General features: G+C 44.2%; 1 long non-coding RNA gene across 3 annotated transcripts in view; it reads right to left on the bottom strand.

The window, feature by feature from the left end:
• The window catches only part of LOC135505080 (uncharacterized), a 78,948-nt gene that overhangs the window by 54,568 nt on the left and 876 nt on the right, over positions 1–23,504 (bottom strand). Inside the window, exons 1-2 of one of the 3 annotated variants that reach the window (XR_010450211.1) lie at positions 18,610–20,309; positions 11,209–11,669 (exon numbers count right to left, since the gene is read on the bottom strand). The exons of 1 other annotated variant lie outside the window; for it this stretch is intronic. This is a non-coding gene — a long non-coding RNA (uncharacterized LOC135505080). Of the gene's footprint in view, positions 1–11,208; positions 11,670–18,609; positions 20,310–23,504 lie in introns of those variants that run through there. One more of the 3 variants, XR_010450209.1, reaches the window with a different exon arrangement.

Below are 23,504 nucleotides of genomic sequence, written 5' to 3'. Positions count from 1 at the left end.
GATGAGGAAATGAAACTTCTGAAGAGCAACAGGACAGATCTGTCATGCAATCGAATGGAAGTTCTAGCCGCGCTCTCTTCAACTTAACCGTGTCCTGAGTGGCAGCAGAAAATGACTGACAGCATGTTATACGGCCTTATTATCTACTCAAGGATCAGGCGTGTGACTGTCTTCAACACATGCACAAAAGCAGAACATTGATATCAAGACGAATATACCTGAATTGGTACAGGTGAAAAATGCAATGCAGGTTGGCCTTAATAAACCTTGTTGAGGAGACGTGAGCAGGGATAAATTTAACCGCCTCAGTTCTCTCTGTTCCAACATGTACACTGTGTTCTGCAGGGGAGCCTCTGGCCCAAAACGTAAACACAGGAACATTATTTCTGTCAGACAACGCGGAAACATAAACAGCAATTTATCTCTACCTACGGGGTGGGAACATTCCATTATAGCTCTCTCCATCGTCCAACACACAGGGCCTTTCCCTTGTTACACACACATACATGAAACACAAACACACACACACACACACACACACTTTATCTGAGCATTGTGAAATCAAGTAGCACACACTGTAAGAACTTAATTGACTGATTGTCCCACTAAATACTTGGTTCTCATATTGAGGTTAGGTTTCAACAAAAAGTTACAGCACAGCTTTAATTGGAAATTAAAACAATAATTCACAAACACACACACACACATACACACACACACCCACACACACACACCCTGAACCAAGTTGTCATCCATTCCAGTTTGTTTTTACCACAGTTGCCCTTTAATGCCATTAGGTGTTAAATCAACGTGCTCAAGTTCCAGGGGAATTCCAACCGAGGTTGGGGAGATAAGGCTGAGATCCAGACCTTCTCTGACAGACAGACAGACAGATCTGTCCAGGCAGGTAACTATTCCGTCTGTTTATTTAAGCATGCCTTTGGCCTACCCGCAGATGACATGGAAAACTGTTCACTGGATCAGGTGAGAGGCTCTTCCTCTCCCTTGACAATGACAGAATTGTCCAGGGTTCTACATATGGCACAAGGGTTCAAAAGGGAGCCCATTTGACACTGGTATCAGAACTCTTGTCTGAGCCAGCCAACTGTACTCAGGCACTTGCTATCTAGTAAACCATGTCACACTAGTTCTGCAGACAGGGTAGATTGCAGTGGATTCATCCACTACCCCCATCCTAATGTCTATTTGCAGACCTCTCTTTCCTCTTCCCCTCCTCTCTGCCTCTGATATCCCTCTCTTCTTGGCCTGCAGAAGTCATTCCACAGGGATGATTTGTGCAGAGAGGCAGGCTGGGTAATTTGCATCCCAACAGAGCAGACAAGAACAGAACAGAGCTGAGCAATCAGCATGCCTCTCATTCAGACCAATCCTGGGCCACATCCTGTGCCAACACTTTACCATAGTAACCCGAGTCTCCATGACTGGGCATATCAGTGAGGCAGGGGTTGACAGCAGCAACATGAAGACCTGTGGGTTAGTCCAGGACACGGAAGCGACAGGGCTTAGGTAGTGAACTGAGGCCTGAGTAGCCACACTGAAGGGTGGGAATAAATGTACCCTGCTCTGACATCGCAAGAGGAAAGAAAAGGTGAGCTGATGTTATTACTTCTACTTCACCGGGGTCCCTGGAATCCGGGCTCCAACTCCTGAGGGCCAGCAAAACGGCTCTTTCTCACAGCCCAACCAAGACGCTGGGCTTTCTAGGTGAACAGGAAAGAGTAATTCATCAGAACTGCTATGAGCATAAGTGTGAGGAGGACAATCTCACTTAGAGCTGTGAATTATCGCGCTCCAACGCCAACGATGCCGGTTGCAAGCCCAGACTGGATCAGGAACGCAGTGAAACATTAGTTACTTAGCTATATCTTTGGCTTACACTCTCTGGTAGAAATCGAAATATGTGTATTACTAAAGCAAAGTGTGTGTGTGTGTGGTTGTAGTGGGTTATAGGGAACTACGCTTCGACATGGCATCTCAGCTTGGTTACTTGGTCATGAGAGAAGAATTCAGCTCTCTGATCCCCGTACACACAGATCTGCAGATCATTCCACTGGCATAAAGCACCGGCCCTATAGCGGTTTAACAGTGCTAAGAAATACAGCAATGTGCAAAATGCTGATTATTTTAACATTCTGCCCCAAAGCCATAAACTGCAGGAGAGTATAAAGGAATGTTGGACTTTGCTACACAGGCGCGTCTATCACAAACTTTAACTGGTCCAAAAAACTATAGCCGCAGCCAGCTCCATGAAAAAGGCACCACACACACACACACACACACACACACACACACACACACACACACACACACACACACACACACACACACACACACACACACACACACACACACACACACACACACACACACACACACACACACACACACCCCAGGTTAATGTTGTACAGCCTTACAGATCCATCTAAATGATAGCCTTGTGTATAGGACTTTGGTGTTTGGTGGGTAGTACAGAGTATAAGAAAGTAAACCACCCAAATTCCTCTCACACGCTTCGTCAGGAATCCAGCGAACAGGCGGAGGGGCGGCGGTGGGGGGGAGGAGAGGGGGGGGTGCACTCTGCTCAACTCTCTCCGAAGCCAGGGCATAATTTGTATTGTTCTCAGTATGATATGAATACAGAGTGTACCATGCAGAAAAGAAGAACGAGGTCACCAATCGACGGCGATGTTAACCCTTCGAATAGACACACAGACCAGACCACACAGGCCCAGGGGAGAAAATCACAGCAAACCACAGATACTCTCAGTACAAAGCGGGAGGAAGAAAACAGAGTGTTGTAAAAGCTCCAGAGAAGACACTAAAGGAAGAAGAAAAGAGGGGAGAGCATCAAAGAAGATGCTGCTTTCTTACGCTATGTAGCCCGCTTTCTTACGCTATGTAGCCCGCTTTGAGGTCTGAGGGAAACACTTCATCACTAACATGCATTATTTTCCTTATTAATAATATTTGAACATTGAGGACATCATTAAGACATCAAGAGGACATCATTAGGACGGGGACAATTAGCTACGAGGGGCCAGCTCTTAAAGTAGGGGCCAGGGCCCCAAAAATAAATGGTCATTAGGGCCATTAAGTCTATCCCAAGGGCCCCGCTCTCTTTAAACACATTGAAGAGAGGGGAGAAAGTGTTCTGTTCATCCTCAGAACCACTAAAACATTTAAGAGAGAGTTAGAGGCAGAGGGAAAGAGAGGGAGACAGAGAGAGAGAGACAGAGAGACAGAGAGAGAGAGAAAGAAAGATAGACTGTACACTCTCTAGCTACCCACTTAGAGCCGGGTCGGCCTTGGGTGTCTCAGAAGTGGAAAGAAATGAAGAGTGTTTCTTTTATTGTTTGTTTTTCTAGCACTTTGTGTTATTCTGGTTCCCTCTCTGTTCTCTCTGTCTTTACGTTACATAATGAGGTCCATCCATCCCAATTAGGAGGTGTTGCTTCCTGACGAGGAGTGTGTTTTGTGGGTGAGGGGAGGGGAGGGGGGGAGAGAAGGATGGAGGGGGGACTTGGTTTTGTGTTGTTCTTCTGAGAACTTTTTTAATTGTGTATAAAAGAAACGGGTGTGCTGAGCATCAATCATTAGCTCATACAATTATCAAGAGGGGTAAAGCTAACCCAACTTCCCCTAAGGATTACACTATGGATTCGGTATGCAGAGCAACTGTGGTTCATCAATCTGGATGAACCCCGGGCAAAACCAATCAATCTACTCCTCATGAAATATGACAGTAAACCCTCAATTCAGTACTTTCAGCTTCCCTAGCTAGTCCCCAAAGAGAAACACAGAGACTACTCCACACACGCACGTGCACAAACACAACACACACACACACACTTCTCTCCCTCTGTCACACATGCGGAGCTGGTGCTTTTGTTTTGGAAGGAAGAGGGGTTAATAACTTGCACTTCTCAATCAGAAACATCTTTACTGAGTTTCTCCCCCCTCTCTTTTCTCTTTAATTCTGGGGGAGGGAGGCAGGAAGGGAGAGAGTATGGGGTTAACTCTGTGTGTCTCAATGGAGAACAGCTGCTGGGTGCGGGCCAGAGATAGTTCCACTTGGCTAGAGAGAAGACCAGAGACCCCCTGGGGAGGACAGGAGAGAGGAGAGGAGCTAGAACGATATAATAGGAGCGGGAAGGAGATGGAGGGGGTAGACAGATAGAGCAGGAAAGGAAAGAGAGGAGAATAAGATGAGGATTGGGGGGGAAAATAGAAGTGCTTAGTGGTTCCCATAAACAGGACCTGGTTCAACAGATGATGGGAGCCTGAGAATATCACAACACAGTGGAGTGATTCAAAAACACACAACTTCATGCGCTAGCAGAGGACTCACAAACAGTCATTGAAAGAGACCGATACTGGGATATCAACAGAAAATAACTTTACGAGCATACAGCAACATAACTGCCAACAAACGACCAAACTCAAACAACAACATGCATCATGAGTCTGTAAAAATGTTTTTTTTTAAATAACCCCCCCAGAGCAAGAGGCACTGTGGGAACATGTTTGGTAGCGAAGCATTCTGGGTAAGGACACAAACATGTGTCAAGGCTCACCTGGGTGATTTACTACACTGGCAGTTTCTCTCCAGTCAATCAGGCTTGTTAATGCTTTAACGAACTGGCTGTCAGGACATGATGAGTTGTGTGTGACACCGCAGGAATGACACCTTATGTAAACAGCCCCTTCTCGGATATAGGCTAGGATCAGATAGGGGAGGGAGTCGTTCATAAAGGCGAGTGGTGATGATGAATTAGTGCAGCATGGTTCTGGGGTGTTACAGCTGTTGTCTGGTTTTGATCAAAAATGGATCGTGTTGCCAACGATGCAGACAACACCATACTTTTTGGATTGTTCCTCTTGCTGTTCATAAGAGTTAGTATCTAAATAGGACTATGTATCTGGCAATGCTGGAATCTGTAAGTTGGGTAATAAGGCCAGAAGACCGTTTTGGCTGGGACTGTTAACCCACAGCTACACGCGTTATCTGCATTGACCCTTTATGCACTAACTCTTTGAACTCATCACGAGCTGTTAAGTTTGTTTCTCCTGTTGCCCAATCACTTTATCCCTACCTATATATACATATATACCTCAATTACCTTGTACCCCTGCCCATCGACTCGGTACTGGTACCCCTTTTATATCGCCAAGTTATTGTTACTCATTGTGTATTTATTCCTTGTGTTATAATTTCTCGATATTTCTATTATCTCTCATTTTTTCCCTCTCTGCATCATTGGGAAGGGCCTTAAGTAACCGTTTCAGAGTTAGTCTACACCTGTTGTTTACGAAGCATGTGACGAATAAAATTTGATTTGTAACCCACAAATCCCAGTCTTCGGTGATTCTTTAACCACTGGGCACTTCATGCACTGAGCGTTGCTTCCACCCGGTGGTCAACGGGAGTATAACCTCTTTCCTGCAGTACTCTGTGACCAACTCTAGCACTTCCTGCTCCATTTCTAACCAATCTGGGGACAAGGAGGAGTTTGTACCATACTGCTTATACCTGTCAAGTCATTTCAGAACTATTTCAGGTGGCTCTTGGGTAGCGTTTCCCAAACTCCGTCCTGGGGACCTCCTGGGGACCCCAGCTGATTCAAATATTCAAAGCTTGACGATGAGCTAATTATTTGAATCAGTTGTGTAGTGCTCGGGCAAAACCCAAAATGTGCACCCAGGGGAGGACCCAGAACCGACTCTAGGGGTAAGATTTGGAATTAGGCAGTAGCCATCTGAACTCAAATGTGTGTGTGTGTGTGTGTGTGTGTGTGTGTGTGTGTGTGTGTGTGTGTGTGTGTGTGTGTGTGTGTGTGTGTGTGTGTGTGTGTGTGTGTGTGTGTGTGTGTGTGTGTGTGTGAGTGCCCACCTGTGCAAGCATGCAAACGAGCGTGCATAAAATCTTCAAAGTTGGATGTTTGTAACTTTCGATAATGCATTTCTTCACTATAAAGTTCTACAATAAAACCAAACCAAACCAAAATATCTCACCAGGTGGTGTGGATAGCCAGATCACTAAGGACTTAACATAGTCTACACAAACCTGCAAAGTTGTGAAGAGAGCATGCCAGCGCCTCTTCCCCCTCAGGAGGCTGAAAAGATTTGGCATGGGTCCTCAGATCCTCAAAAGGTTCTACAGCTGCACCATCGAAAGCATCTTGACTGGCTGCATTACCGCTTGGTATGGCAATTGCATGGCCCTTGACTGCAAAGCACTACAAAGGATGGTGCGAACACCAATGTACTTTACATCACTGGGGCCGAGCTCCCTGCCATCCAGGACCTCTATATCAGCCGGTGTCAGAGGAGGACCCTAAAAATGGTCAAAGACTCCAACCACCCAAGCCATAGACTGTTCTCTATGCTACCGCACGGCAAACAGTACCGGAGCATCGGCCCTTGGACCAACAGGCTCCGAGACAGCTTCTCCCCCCATGCCATAAGACAGTTAAATAGTCAGACTGCTAAATAGTCAATGAATGGTACTCAAATTATCTACACTAGACTTTATATACACACACACACACACCACTGTCACTCCCACACACATTCAAACAGCACATCCTCACACACACACACTTTAACACCATTTGCTGATGCTGCTCTGATCTTTGTTTTACTTTTATTAACTTTCCTGATGCCAATTCACTTTACTCTGCCTTCATGTACATATCTACCTCAAGTACCTTTACACATTGATGTGGTACTGGTAGTCCCTGTATATACAGTTGAAGTCAGAAGTTTACATACACCTTAGCCAAATACATTTAAACTCAGTTTTTCACAATTCCTGACAATTAATTGTAGTAAAAATTCCCTGTCGTAGGTCAGTTAGGATCACCACTTTATTTTAAGAATGTGAAATGTCAGAATAATAGCAGAGAGAATGATTTATTTCAGCTTTATTTCATCACATTCCCAGTGGGACAGAAGTTTACATACACTCAATTAGTATTTGGTAGCACTACTTTTAAATTGTTTAACTTGGGTCAAACGTGTCGGGTAGCCTTCCACAAGCTTCCCACAATAAGTTGGAATTTTGGCCCATTCCTCCTGACAGAGCTGGTGTAACTGAGTTAGGTTGGTAGGCCTCCTTGCTCACAAACGCTTTTTCAGTTCTGCCCACAAATTTTCTATAGGATTGAGGTCAGGGTTTTGTGATGGCCACTCCAATAACTTGACTTTGTTGTCCTTAAGCCATTTTGCTACAACTTTGGAAGTATGCTAGGGGTCGTTGTCCATTTGAAAGACCCATTTCCGACCAAGCTTTAACTTCCTGACTAATGCCAGGAAGTTAAAGGCTTGCAAGCCTCCCCCTTTTTCCTCAAAACATAACAATGGTCATTATGACCAAACAGTTCTATTTTTATTTCATCAGACCAGAGGACATTTCTCCAAAAAGTACAATCTTTGTCCCCATGTGCAGTTGCAAACTGTAGTCTGTCTGTTTTTATGGCAGTTTCGGCGCAGTGTTTTCTTCCTTGCTGAGCAGCTTTTCAGGTTATGTCGATATAGGACTCGTTTTACAGTGGATATAGATACCTTTGTACCGGTTTCCTCCAGCATCTTCACAAGGTCCTTTGCTGTTGTTCTGGGATTGATTTGCACTTTTCGCACCAAAGAACATGAATCTCTAGGAGTCTGAACGCGTCTCCTTCCTGAATGCCATGATGACTGCGTGGTCCCATGGTGTTTATACTATCGTACTATTGTTTGTACAGATGAACGGCATACCTTCAGATGTTTGGAAATTGCTCCCAAGGATGAACCAGACTTGTGGAGGTCTACATTTGTTTTTCTGTGGTCTTTGCTGATTTCTTTTGATTTTCCCATTTTGTTAAGCAAAGAGGCACTGAGTTTTTAGGTAGGCCTTGAAATACATCCACAGGTACACCTCCTGACTCAAATGATGTCAATTAGCCTCAATCAGAAACTTCTAAAGCCATGACATCATTTTCTGGAATTTTCCAAGCTGTTTAAAGGCACAGTCAACTTAGTGTATGTAAACTTCTGACCCACTGGAATTGTGATACAGTGAGTTTTTTGTGAAATAATCTGTCTGAAAACAATTGTTGGAAAAATGACTTGAGTCATGCACAGAGTAGATGTCCTAACTGACTTGCCAAAACTGTAGTTTGTTAACAAGAAATTTGTGGAGTGGGTGAAAAATGAGTTTTAATTACTCCAACCTAAGTGTATGTAAACTTCCGACTGTAGCAAAGGGAATGCTCCTCAGAGGAGGAAGGGGAGGAACCATCCTCCTCAGTGAATTTCAAAAAATATATATTTTTAAACATTTAAAAAGTTATCCTTTTTAGATAAACCTACACGAAAATATAACCACGTCACAAAAAAAAACACTGTTTTGCAATGAAGGTCTACAGTAGCCTCAACAGCACTCTGTAGGGTAGCACCATGGTATAGCCGGAGGACAGCTAGCTTCTGTCCTCCTCTGGGTAGATTGACTTCAATACAAAACCTAGGAGGCTAATTATTCTCACCCCCTTCCATACTTACACAGTAATTATGACAACTTCCGGAGGACGTCCTCCAGCCTATCAGAGCTCTTGTAGCATGAACTGACATGTTGTCCACCCAATCAAAGGATCAGAGACTGAATCTAGTACTGAAAGCATAAGCTACAGCAGGCTAGCACTGCAGTGGATAACATGTGGTGAGTAGTTGATTCATAGAGAGAGAAAAGACAATAGTTTAACAGTTTTGAACAAATTCATTTCTTCCAAAATGAAGAAGCAAGATAGATTGTCATTTTCTTTCACTTTCAGTTTCACTTACTTAGTTAGGAAATGCAGCTAGCTAGTTTAGCCTACTCAAACACCCTGCTCAAACAGAATGATGCTGTGTTAGCTAGCTGGCTATGACTTTACAACACAACACTGGAACTCTTCCAAGTCAAGGTAAGCTTTGGTTTTACTAATTTATTGCCACCAGGGCCCGAATTTACCTGAATTTGTCCAATGGAAACTCTCTTTTGCAACTGTTGGACGAATGTTTACACCCTGTCTCAGCTAGATGCAGGCAAGAGTGTGCAAGGCGGTATTGAATTTGTCACTGACTGTCCATATGTCTGCCACCTCAAATGTTCTCTCGACCTGTGTGCACCTATGTTGTAAACTTTCATTCATAGGCTAGGTTGTAGCAACCTCATGATGGGTATAGGGGAAATGTTTGTATCGTATAGTAGCCTAATCCTATGAAATGTTACATTGAACTGGGTGAATGGAATATGAATGACAGTCATCTAATATGCTGTAATACAAAATTGTTCTCCCTCATCTTAAACGATACTGACCACCACTGGCATAGCTCCGTTCGAGTGTATTTTATTTTATTCCTCGTGTTAGTTAGTATTTCATTTTGTATTATTATCTGCATTGTTGGGAAAGGCTCGTAAGCAAGCATTTCACTGTGAAGTCTAGACCAGTTGTATTCGGGGCATGTGGTTAATACAATTTTATTTGATTTAGTACACACTAGTGGTGGTGACCAAGACGGTTATTTTCCCTCTAATATAAAAATGCCTTGCTGCAGTACTAAGTCATCACCATGAGGTGGGGGTATATGACCATGTTGGGCATCTTGTGGTACATTGAGCGGGATCTTGGAGACTCCAAGATGTTGTAACCCGTTTAAACCACAAGGTGTCAGCAGAGCCTTTACTACAGACATGACAGATGCACCTGTACTTCAACAGGTAATAAATACACACACACACACACACACACACACACACTACATGTTATGTTTCACTGTTTTGGTCCACTGTTTTGTTCTAAAGGTCAATGTAAAGGTCTAATAAAGATTTACTTCATCACATACTGAACAGATCAGTTGCCAAACATAAGGACACCATTCAATGAACATCCCAGTGGAGGGAGAAGACAAAGGCCATTCATAAATGACATTCCACACCGAGAACATCACCCACATTGAACAAGTGGCCTTGGCTCCTCCAGGAGGAAAACAGCTCCTGCTCCCCAGCCGACACAAACCCACGGGGGGGGGCAGGCTGAGTCAGGAATCCCTTTACCAGGTCTGAAGAACATTTTCCCATCATTACAAGTTTGTTTATTTCACTGTTGTTGCATTTGAGGGGGCTAGCCGGAGTGCCAGTCTGTTTGTTCTAACATGTCAAATCCTTTGGACCACTTTGATCCAACAACAAACATTAGAATTATATGTCATTCAAGTTTCATTTATTACAGCCATTACAATGAGCACATCCTCCTATAGGTCCTCCCACCAGCCTCCTATGACATTATAAGGCTCTTTGGAACTTTGATCCAACAACAAAAATTAGAATTATATGTCATTCAAGTTTCATTTATTACACCCATTTGGCTCCTATAGGTCTCCCAAGCCCCTATGACATCCCCCCTCCCCTGTCAAATGGCAAGTGACAGCTTCTTACAGCCTTGCAGGAAACCATCTGACAGGAAACATGACTGATCAACCCAACATGACTGAAACCCTGACATTTTCATGGTTTCAGTAAGGCTATCACAACTAATTCAGGCAATACCATCTGAATTCCCATAAATGTACACATTTCAATAATAGTGTGAACCCTTGTCAGAAGGACATGAAATGAAATCACATAAACTATCCTCCCCCAGGGGTAATTCTGTGTCGCGTTTCATAATTAACAGCAGACATCTTGACATTGTCCATAAAGATAAATTGAGGACAAATCTCCGCTGCTTAGACAGACAAATGTCCGTGCGTAACACTAACTCTGCATTCTGTTTCCCCAGGCATGATCTACAAACAACACACAGACTCCGAATAAGTAAATAAATAAACAAACAGTAGCTTATAAACAATATCATCAATGACTTGAGACCATTTTTATAAGTGATGGGCTCACAGCTTCGTCACATTTCCTCCCCCTTCTGACGAAGCAGAAAGTGCAGCGGAGAAAGATTCAGCAAAGCCGGGGTTGAGCACACATTTTCAAGGACAAGAAGTCCACCGATAATAAAGCCCATCTCATGAGGAAATAATAGTGCATATCTGTCCATGGGTGGTAAAAAGGTACAGCACACACTGGTAGTAGAATGTAGCCTACACCGTCAAAAAGTACAATGGCTGCACTAGCCATTCAGGAGAAAAAAGGGAGCAGGAGAGTTGAAGGGTAGTATTTACTTGAGTCGGTAGGTAGGCCCTCCAAGGCTGGAGAAAAACACCGTTGGCTAGCCCATCTGATCTGACGACAGTGGCCACATCAGTAGGGAGACGATTTGGGACGTCAGGCCCAGAGCCATGGTCGCTTTCCAGACAGAACCAGCAGTACTCCTACTCCGCACACTCAAGATGACAGGAACGTGGCTCCCACCCTGGTGAGATGTCGGGTCCCAGCAGATGCAGCAGGAATCTCTGGCCCCTGAAGCACTCCTCCTCGAGGGTCAGCAGGGTAGAGCTCCCCCAGCCATCAGGGAAACTGCACCCCAGGGCGTCAACCAGGAAAGGGGTGGCCTGCAGCTGGAGCCACTCCCAAAAGGTAGTCCACTTCGTCCAATGTCCTCCATCACCTCAGTAATAGCCGCCTCCATCGACGGCTCAGGCCCCAGCGGCTCCTCTGCTGGAATGGGTAGGCAGCGCACCAGCTTGGGTAGATCAGTGAGGAGGCAGACAGGAGGTAGAGTGCTCACCCAATGTGCAGGAGTTCCAGGATTCTCAGGATAAATATACACTATTTATAAATATATGCAAAATGTACAAATTAAAGAAAGACTATACAGTGCATTTGGAAAGTATTCAGAACCCTCGACTTTTTCCACGCTTTGATACTCTACAGCTGTCACGTGTGCTCCCTCTCCCGGCTTCTAGGTCACCAGGCTTGCTCATTATGTCGCACACCTGGCACCATCATTAGTGCTCCCTCTCCGGCCTCTAGGTCACCAGGCTTGCTCATTATGTCGCACACCTGGCACCATCATTAGTGCTCCCTCTCCGGCCTCTAGGTCACCAGGCTTGCTCATTATGTCGCACACCTGGCACAATCATTACGCGCACCTGTTAGTCGTCAGGCTCACCTGGACTCCATCACTTCTCTGATTACCTTCCCTATACATGTCACTCCCTTTGGATCCTTCCCCAGGAGTCATTGTTTCTGTTCCAGTGTCCTTTGGATCCTTCCCCAGGAGTCATTGTTTCTGTTCCAGTGTCCTATCTGTGCGTTTTTCCTGTTTTCCTGTTTTGTTATGTTACATTTATTCATTAACACTCACTCCATGAACTTTCTTCCTGACTCTCAGCGCACAAGTTACAACAGCCTTATTTTAAAATGTATTAAATTGTTTATTCACCTCATCAATCTACACACAATACCCCATAATCACAAAACAAAAACAGGTTCATTTATTTTTGCACATGTATAAAAACAATACTGTAATATCACATTTACATAAGTATTCAGAACTTTTACTCAGTACTTTTTTGAATTACCTTTGGCAGCGATTACAGCCTCGAGTCTTCTTGGGTATGACGCTGCATGTGTGGCACACCTGTATTTGGGGAGTTTCTCCCATTCTCTGTAGATACTCTCAAGCTCTCACAGGTTGGATAAGGAGCGTCACTGCACAGCTATTTTCAGGTCTCTCCAAAGATGTACAGTCGGATTCAAGTCCAGGCTCTGGTTGGGCCACTCAAGGACATTCAGAGACTTGTGCCGAAGCCACTCCTGCTTTGTCTTAGCTGTATGCTTAGGGTCGTTGTCCTGTTGGATATTGAACCTTTGCCCCAGTCTGAGGTCCTGAGTGCTCTGGAGCAGGTTTTCATCAAGGATCTCTCTGTACTTTTCTCCGTTCATCTTTCCCTCGATCCTGACGAGTCTCCCAATCCCTGCCACTGAAAAACATACCCACAGCATGATGCTGCCACCACCATGCTTCACTGTAGGGATGGTGCCAGGTTTCCTCCAGACGTGACGCTTGGTATTCAGGACAAAGAGTTCAATCTTGGTTTCATCAGACAAGAGAATCTTGTTTTTCATGGTCTGAGAGTCTTTAGGTGCCTTTTGACAAACTCCAAGCGGGCTATCATGTGCCTTTTACTATGAAGTGGCTTCCGTCTGGCCACTCTACGATAACGCCTGATTAGTGGAGTGCTGCAGAGATGGTTGCCATTCTTGAAGGTTCTCCCATTTCCACAGAGGATCTCTAGAGCTCTGTCAGAGTGACCATCGGGATCTTGGTCACCTCCCTGACCAAGGCCCTTCTCCCCCGATTGCTCAGTTTGGCCGGGCGGACAGCTCTAGGAAAACTTCTTCCCCAGATCTGTGCCTCGACACAATCCTGTCGTCTCCGGGCTCTATGAACAATTCCTTCGACCTCATGGCTTAGTGCATGTCAGAGCAAAAACCGGCAACTGTGGGACCTTATATAGATTGTTGAACCAAGATGGCGTAGCAGTTCAGACGTCTTTGTCTTCGTCTTGTCGTGTCCTGTGTATATATATATTTTTTTCCTTCGTATAGATTTTTTAATATTTTAACCTTAGTTTCAACATACTCTCTTGCAACCCGCCTCACCCAATGTGGTATGGATCTGCTATTTTCTGTATTTTAGACCCGGAACCCCCAACAGAAGGTAGCCAGCTAACTAGCTACTAGCTAATAGTCAGTTAGCCACGGCTAGCGGTCATCAGCTAACCTTAGCCTGGTCAACTCCTGCCAGTCTGCACAGCGCATTTCAACCCAGAGCTTACCAGATTGCTCTTTCACCATCTCCGGTTTCCTACCGCAAGCTCTGAGAACCTTTTCACCTGGATCATCACAACTAGCTAGCTGCAATCCGAGTGGCTACCCCCCTGGCTAACATCTCTGTCCCGAAGCAAGCACCAGTGAGCCAGGAACTAGCCTCGTGCTAGGCCCAGCCCCTGGCTAGCTGAAGAGGTCCATAAGCCACTCCTTGGGCTACAATACATATTTTGCCAATTGGCCAGGACCCCTTTTACTGCCGAAATGGAGCCCTGCCGATTCCACCACGACTGGTCTACCAGTGTAAACCACCCGAGGGATGTCAACAGGCTCCTCTGTCACGACGTCCCCTGACGGCCCATCCACTAGCCTGCTAGCCACTAGCTGTCAAGAGCATGTCGGACTGCTAGCTGAAGAGGACCATCAGCCAATTTCTTGGGCTACAATACCTATTTTGCCAAATTGGCCTGGACCCTTTTACTGCCTACACGGAGACCTGCCAATCCAACACGACTGGTCTGCCAATGCAAGAAACTCCAGCCCTGCTCAATATGCCTTAGCTAGCCCTTTTGTTTCACCTCCCACACATGCGGTGAGCTCACCTGGTATAAATGATGACTCTAGAGACAAAACCTCTCTCATCGTCACGCAATGCCTAGGTTTACCTCCACTGTATTCACATCCAACCATACCCTTGTCTGTACATAATGCCTTGAATCTATTCTTCCACGCCCAGAAACCTGCTCCTTTTACTCTCTGTTCCAAATGCACTAGATGACCAGTTCTTATAGCCTTTAGCCATACCCTTATCCTACTCCTCCTCTGTTCCTCTGGTGGTGTAGAGGTTAATCCAGGCCCTGCAGTGCCTAGCTCCACTCCCATTCCCCAGGCGCTCTCATTTGTTGTTTTCTGTAACTGTAAAAGCTTTGGTTTCATGCATGTTAACATTAGAAGCCCCCTCCCTAAGTTTGTTTGATTCACTGCCTTAGCACACTCTGCCAACCCGGATGTCTGCGTCGTGTCTGAATCCTGGCTTAGGAAGGCCACCAAAAATCCTGAAATTTCCATCCGTAACTATAACACTTTCCGACAAGATAGTACTGCGAAAGGGGGCAAAGTTGCAATCTACTGCAGAGACAGCCTGCATAGTTCTGTCATACTATCCAGGTCTGTGCCCAAACAATTTGAGTTTCTACTTCTAAAAATACACCTTTCCAGAAACAAGTCTCTCACCATTACCACTTGTTATAGACCACCTTCTGCCCCCAGTTGTACCCCAGACACCATATGTGAATTGATTGCCCCCCATCTATCTTCAGAGCTAGTACTGTTAGGTGACCTAAACTGAGACATGCTTAACACCCTGGCCGTCCTACAATCTAAGCCAGATGCCCTCAATCTCACACAAATGATCAATGAACCTACCAGGTACAACCCCAAATCTGTAAACACGGGCACCTTCAGATATCATCCTGACCAACCTGCCCAATAAATGCACCTCTGCTGTCTCCAACCAGGATCTCAGCGATCACTGCCTCATTGCCTGCATCCGTAATGGGTCTCCCTAAAATACTTCAGCGAGCAGGCCTTTCTAATTGACCTGGCCCGGGTATCCTGGAAGGATATTGACTTCATTCTGTCAGTAGAGGATGCCTGATTTTTCTTTAAAAAGTGCTTTCCTCACCATCATAAATAAGCATGCCCCATTCAAAAAATGTAGAATCAGGAATAGATATAGCCCTTGGTTCACTCCAGACCTGACTGCCTTTGACCATGCATATCGCATAAGCATCGAATAGCCCCTGCAATATGCAACTTTTCAGGGAAGTTAGGAACCAATATACACAGGCAGTTAGGAAAGCAAAGGCTAGCATTTTCAAACAGAAATTTGCATCCTGTAGCACAAACTCCAAACAGTTCTGGGACATTGTAAAGTCCATGGAGAATAAGAGCACCTCCTCCCAGCTCCCCACTGCACTGAGGCTTGGAAACACTGTCACCACCAATAAATCCACGATAATTGAGAATTTCAATAAACATTTTTCTACAGCTGGCTATGCTTTCCACCTGGCTATCCCTAACCCAGTCAACAGCCCTGCACCCCCCACAGCAACTTTCCCAAACCTCCCCCATTTCTCCTTCACCAAAATCCAGATAGCTGATGTTCTGAAAATGTTGCAAAATCTGGACCCCTACAAATCAGCTGGGCTAGACAACCGTCATTCATCACATTCTTATCGGCAGACTCAACAGCCTTGGTTTCTCAAACGACTGCCTCGCCTGTTTCACCAACAACTTCTCAGACAGAGTTCAGTGTGTCAAATCGGTGGGCTTGTTGTCCGGACCTCTGGCAGTCTCTATGGGGGTGCCACAGGGTTCAATTCTCGGGCCGACTCTTTTCTCTGTATACATCAACGATGTCGCTCTTGCTTCTGGTGATTCTCTGATCCACTTCTATGCAGACGACACCATTCTGTATACTTCCGGCCCTTCTTTAGACACTATGTTAACTAAACTCCAGACAAGCTTCAATGCCATACAACTCTCCTTCCGTGGCCTCCAACTGCTCTTAATTGCAAGTAAAACTAAATTCATGCTCTTCAACCAATCGCTGCCCACACCTGCCTGCCTGTCCAGCATCACTACTTTGGACGGTTCTGACTTAGAATATGTGGACAATTACAAATAACTAGGTGTCTGGTTAGACTGTAAACTATACTTCCAGACTCACATTAAGCATATCCAATCCAAAATCAAATCTAGAATCAGCTTCCTATTTCACAACAAAGCATCCTTCACTCATGCTGCCAAACAAACCCTCGTAAAACTGACTATCCTTGACTTCGGCAATGACATTTACAAAATAGCCTCCAACACTCTACTCAGCAAATTGGATGCAGTCTATCACAGTGCCATCTGTTTTGTCACCAAAGCCCCATATACTACCCACCACTGAGACCTGTTTACAGGCCTCGTTGGCAGGCCCTCGCTTCATATTTGTCACTAAACCCACTGGGTCCAGGTCATCTATAAGTCTTTGCTAGGTAAAGTTCCGCCTTATCTCAGCTCACTGGTCACCATAGCAGCACCAACCCGTAGCACGCGCTCCAGCAGGTATATTTCAGTTGTCACCCCCAAAGCCTATTCCTCCTTTTGCCGCCTTTCCATCCAGTTTTCTGCTGCCAATGACTGGAACGAATTGCAAAAATCACTGAAGCTGGAGACTAATATCTCACTCACTATCTTTAAGCATCAGCTGTCAGAGCAGCTCACAAATCACTGCATAGCCCAACTGTAAATAGCCCATCCAACTACCTCATCCCCATACTGTTATTTATTTATTTTTGGCACCTTTTCACCCCAGTATCTCCACTTGCACATTCATCTTCTGCACATCTATCACTCCAGTGTTTAATTGCTCAATTGTAATTACTTCGCCACTACGGCCTATTTTTTATTTGACCTTTATTTAACTAGGCAAGTCAGTTAAGAACAAATTCTTATTTTCAATGACAGCCTAGGAACAGTGAGTTAACTGCCTTGTTCAGGGGCAGAATGACAGATTTGTACCTTGTCAGCTCTGGGATTCGATCTTGCAACCTTCCGGTTACTAGTCCAACGCTCTAACCACTAGGCTACCTGCCGCCTCATTTATTGCTATTTATTCCCTTTACCTCCCTAATCTTACCTCATTTGCACACACTGTATATAGATTTTTCCCCCCTATTGTGTTATAGACTGTACGTTTGTTTATTCCATGTGTAACTCTGTGTTGTTGTTTGTGTCGCACTGCTTTGCTTTATCTTGGCCAGGTCACAGTTGTAAATGAGAACTTGTTCTCAACTGGCCTACCTGGTTAAATAAAGGTGTGTGCCTTTCCAAATCATGTCCAATCTATTGAATTTACCACAGATGGACTGAAATCAAGTTGTAGAAACATCTTAAAAGTGATCAATGGAAACAGGATGCATCTGAGATCAATTTTGAGTCTCATAGCAAAGGGTCGGAATACTTATGTAAATAAGGTACTTCTGTTTTTGCTTTGTCATTATGGGGTATAGTGTGTAGCTTGATGAGGGAAACAATGTAATTAATCAATTTTAGAATAAGTCTGTAATGTAACAAAATGTGGAAAAGGTCAAGGGGTCTGAATACTTCCCGAAAGCACTGTATATACAAGGCTCAAAGGATTCTCTTTCAAGGCTTTTTGCTCTGGCCTGCATAACCCTCTCTCCTCCCTGTCAAATGACAGCCTCTTATAGCCTTGTAGGAAACCATTTGACAGGAAACATGACTGATCAATCAACAAACATGAACATGTTTTAAACAAGGCAATAAATCTAAATTAACACATCCAGGTTATACCATCTGAATTCCCATGAATGTACACGTCAATAATAGTGTGAACATTTGTCAAAAGGACATGAAATGAAACTATACAAGCTGTCCTCACCACGGGGATAATTCCCAGTGTTGTGTGTGTACAGATAAAATTGCTTATCTCCAATAAATCTGTTTGACACTTGATAGCTGACCAAGCCATGCAGCGCCAGAACCCTCGCCAAACACAAGCGACAGGAGGACTCTTAAATGACTTGCACAAAGATTTACAATTATACGGCATAACATTACAGAATTAACGTAGGACATCTTGACATAATCTATAACGATACATTGCGGTACAGACAAATTACCACGCTTAATAATAACCCTGTATTCTTTGTTGCCACTGTCACGTGATCTACAAACAATACGTCTCGGAATGAATAAATAACTAAACAAACAGTATAAACAACATAATCAATAACAGGCTCACAGCTTTGTCACAAATAGGGAAAGTGATTTACCTGTAAGGCCACTTCAAAATTATGTTCTTGCCACGTCTTATCCAGGTGTGCCATTTTACAATCCAAAATCGAGTTTCTTCTTACATTAAGCAAAGGGCCGTTATGTGGCAAGTTGTAAAAAATGCGCGTGTTGACATCCACCTGTGTCATTGATGCTGATGCGTTCTATAGTTATAACCCAACTCCTGGGAAACTGTCGCCAATGGGTCCGCGGGATATGAATATCCATAAGCATGGTGAGTAAAAAGAGATCCAAGTAGGATGTCAACATCTAAATGTTGAACCTCAAGCATGCGTAAATCGATCCACAGCTGAACATAACTCGATATATAACTCCATAACGCACAGCACGCACATCTGGCCGTGGGTCAAGGGATATGCTATCCAATGAGATCCAACAGTCAACGAACCACGGAGCAGATGCCGACGAAACCTGCTTAATTAATAAACATCGATTTAAACCGTATAAATCCGTTGGTGTGGATTAAAAGTCCAGTCAGTTCGTTGCGATGCCTTGTTCGACTGTAGCATGCTCCTGCAGTTTGGAGTGTGGTTTCTCATGCATCTCTACAGTTCCAGAGAGTCGCTTCTCACGCGGTGAAAGCAGGCACGAGTGCCAATTTATGCTTGATCCGAAAATGTATTCGGAGGCGTCGTATGGATATTGTGATGCAATCGCGGAGTCTCCAGAGGGACCCAGAGGCCAAATTGAGCTCCGTACCGCATCACCAAGCGCCTCTCAAATGTAACAATGTGGAGGGCTACATATAGCTCCGCATTGAAATTATTGGGTGGTGGTAGGTGAGGGCTGGAGGTCCAGCATAAACACAAACTCACTTCCTTGATAACAGCCCTGCGCTGCTCAGCGAAGCGCAAGAAGTATGAATGATCTAACTTCTGCAGATTGACCATGTAGCGCCTTTAACTGAGCCATGTGGAGAGCTGCTAACCCAAAGAATTCGGGCAGTGGCAGATGGGATATGTCCCCACCCACAACAATTTGTTACTCCAACAGTGTCCCCCAAGGTGAGTAAAACACAGAATTCTATTCAAAATGTGCAAATTTGTCCCGGTGATGCAAGTAAGTAGGCTTTTTTTCCTGTATATTCCTGGTCTCGCTTCAATCAAAATGAGCAGAATTTAGCAATAACACTAACGCTAGATCCAATAGGTCCTTCTCTGCCTGAAAGCTCTGCTCGCGGTCTTACATCACCTCGAGGTATCCCTGCCTGTAGGCATGCTGTTATTTTTGGACTATTTTAAGTTACTAGCACGCATAAACTCGGCTTGGCTAAGGAGATGAGCGGACCTTTCCATAGAATGGACTGGATGGGTGTGGGAATTGTACATAAAAGGGCCAATCAACGGGAAGCCAACTGTCACAATCATGTCGGAAATAATTAATTCACAATCACTGCATCTCAGTTGGGCTCCAATCACCCATTTTTAAGCATATGCTACAATATTTAAATGCATTCGTGAGAGATTATAGTTGTTTTATACAGCATATTGTCTCTTTATATTTTTTCTTGCAATAGACACATACGCAACTTTAAACTGCGTTATATAAGCAGTTATAATTTCCAGTTGTTCCATTATTCGGGTTGGTTCCCTGTGTTCATGTATATTTCCAAGACGCAGAAAAAAGCTTGGGAGTCAAACTGCCAGATGTTTCGGTTCCACTCAATGTTTATGTCCACACCGCGTTTTCCCTCCTACACTCACACCTGGATTCGCTCCAGTGCGCCCCAAGCACCTGAACTCCACGCGATCCTGTAGAGATGCAGGTACTTGATCACGCTCTTCTGTGAGCAGGGCTGAGCGGTTACGGAAAGTGTGCTCACACGGCGTTGCGTGACTACAGGTCGGGCCGGGGAACACAAAGACATTGTTCAGTGTGTGATCAGTTAGTCTGTACGCCTCTCCAGTAACACAGCAACATTCCTTTGGCGTTCCTCAGCCTCCCTCTCCCGCCACAACTGCACAGGCTGCTGCTGAGGGTTAAGCAGGGAAAGCGAAAGTGATGTTTTTGTATTTATGTGTTATGGTGGTTCCAGCCATTTGTGTGGTTTTCTATATTTAACAACATGTCAGGGAGGAATTAGAAAGGAAACCTTAGAAACATTAAAAACAGTGACTACAAATGATTCCTATTCACCAAGTCACTATGAGAACATGACATAAATCGATCAACAAATGTGTGTCAGAAGAACCCACTACTCGAGGAATTACTGAGAGATCTCAAGTCTTCATGATCACGTGTTTTAGGGTTTCGGGACACCACTTTCTATCTCTCTGGTTTCTCTCTTTCTCTCTGTCCTGTCTGTTTTTCTCCACGGACACAAGGGCTCATTCAGAGGCTGGAGAACAAATGTTTCCTTATGTAGCCTTGCTGTGAGGGATGCCAGCAACGGAGGCAACACAAGAGAGGCTGCCCTCCTCTGCTTTTTTCTCTCAGCACACTACAGCCCTTCAGCCTGGCTGGCTGCCTGCACGACTGGGGGCACTCAGGGCATAAACTATCAGAGAGCAAGATAAAGTCAAACAGCTTTATACAGAGACTTGAGGGATACATTGAGCTCTACCTGGGGGAGCTGTAGTTATCTATCTTTTGTCTTTCATTCACACTCTTTGTCTCTTTCTGGGTCTATCTGTGTCTGTCTTTCACTAATATGTGTGTGTGTGTGTGTGTGTGTGTGTGTGTGTGTGTGTGTGTGAGAGAGAGAGAGAATGAGTGAGTGAGAGACTGACAAACGCACGCACGCACGCACACGCACACAAACACACACACAACGGATGGTCAGTGTTTGTGATAATGAGTTCTTAAGCATTATCCTCTGCAGTCCAACTGATGCAGCAGAGGCTATAAAATGTACATAGGCTGACGCATGGGGTTTGTCCATCTGCATTTACCCCATTGGACACAACATCCTGACTGTTATTATTATACCATGGCATTGTTGAATACTTGTTTCTGATTGGCTTGAAGGGCATTCTAGAGGGTGCATTATTTCCCTATAACACACAGTAGATTTGAATGCTTGAATTCTATGGCTATATTTCATTCTTACATGTTCTATGTTTGAGATGCTTTTGAAAGCAAAAGTCGAATGAAAACAATATTGGAATTGTTGAATTTGATTTTCATAATGGCAAGCTAGGACTGATGGTTTGGTTAGCTAAACGAGCAAGTCTGGTTGTTTGGTTACCACAGCAACTACTATAGCTATCTAGTAAACTTGCTAGCGACTTCAGTGTATGTTGAACACATTTCCACCTGCAAATGAACACCTTTCTAGAGGTGAATGTGTTAAATTATAGCCATGGTATAAATAATCAACTCAGGGTTCTATGTATTCTCTGGGATAAAATGCAGCTCTGTGGGAGGTCAGTTCCACACCTTCCAGGTCTTTCATTATTTTCCATAGAACACAGCCCCTCGTTGATTATCCCTTACTTATTTAAAAAATATATATTATTCACAAAAATGGTTGATTTTTAGGGGGTTTCTATTACAAAGTATGTTATTGGCCTTTTAAAGACACCATTGCCACTTTAAGATCTCTATTGGAGAAGTGGGTAGATGCATCTCAATATGGTGACTGGAGTAATGGGCGAGTGGGCGTGTGGAAAGTAGAGGACGCGTGGAAAGGCAGTGGTGGAAAAGTACCCAATTGTCATACTTGAGTAAAAGTATAGATCCCTTAATAGAAAGTTACTCAAGTAACAGTGAAAGTCACTCAGTAAAATACTTCTTGAGGAAAAGTCAAAGTATTTGGCTCTAAATGTAGTTAAATATCAAAAGTAAACATAACTGCTAAAATATACTTAAGTTTCAAAAGTAAAAGTATAAATCATATCAAATTCCTTATATTAAGTAAAGCAGACAGCACCATTTTCTTGTTAAAAAATTACATATAACCAGGGGCACACTCCAACACTCATATCATTAACAAAAGATGCATTTGTGTTTAGTGGGATGATCACGTGTTCTCTTGATATGTCTGTGAATTGGGCCATTTTCCAGTCCTGCTAAGCATTCAAAATGTAACGAGTACTTTTGGGTGTCAGGTAAAATGTTTATTTATTCATTATTTTCTTTAGGAATGCAAGTGAAGTGAAAGTACAGATACCCAAAAAAACAAAAAACTACCTAAGAGGTACTTTAAAGTATTTTTACTTAAGTACTTTACACCACTGTGGAAAGGAGTGGATGTGTAGAAAGGAAAGTAGTTGGGCGTGTGGGTGTATCGAAAGCACTATGCAATAGGTTTGACTGATTTGATTCAGCTTTGATTTATTCCTTCCATTTCTTACGCAACAAACTGACGATTGTTTTATTTTTGATTAAAAGTATCGATGATGGGTGTGCTGTTGCTTAATGCCAGCAGCTACAGAACACTGTTTGATTTGAGTAGCACAGTGGTGTGCGTTGTCGACTTTCATTCCGTTCATCTGACCATCGGAGTATCAGCAACAATCACGCATGTCAGTTCAGTGCACACAGCGTGGCAGAGAACGCATCACATTTGAGAATACATTTATTTGGGAATATATTTCGTCAGACATGCTGCTGTCTGTATTAGGCAATGCCATGACTCAGGTATTAGGATCTATCACTGAAATCTCCCCTTTGTCTGAGCATGAGAGAAAGAGAGCGAGTCAGCCGTTGCGATGCAGCCTTCATAAAGGTAGTATTGTTAAGTTGCGTGCGAAGCTCCTGCTTTGAGCTTTGGGTCTCCGCCCACTCTTGTTCACCACATACATATTTTTCTTCTTCTTTTACATCTTCCCCTTTCTTTCAGCTACAGGTAAGCATTTGATGTCCGCACGCAATCCCTGGAGTGTCTCCTCCCCCGTTTCGCCGTTTGACTCCTCCTCACGCACGCACACAT

This window comes from Oncorhynchus masou, chromosome 18, assembly GCF_036934945.1.
Source record: "Oncorhynchus masou masou isolate Uvic2021 chromosome 18, UVic_Omas_1.1, whole genome shotgun sequence".
Taxonomy (NCBI): Eukaryota; Metazoa; Chordata; class Actinopteri; order Salmoniformes; family Salmonidae; genus Oncorhynchus; species Oncorhynchus masou.
The sequence above is the reverse complement of the archived record's forward strand: the minus strand, read 5'-3'. Positions and strand labels throughout refer to the sequence as shown.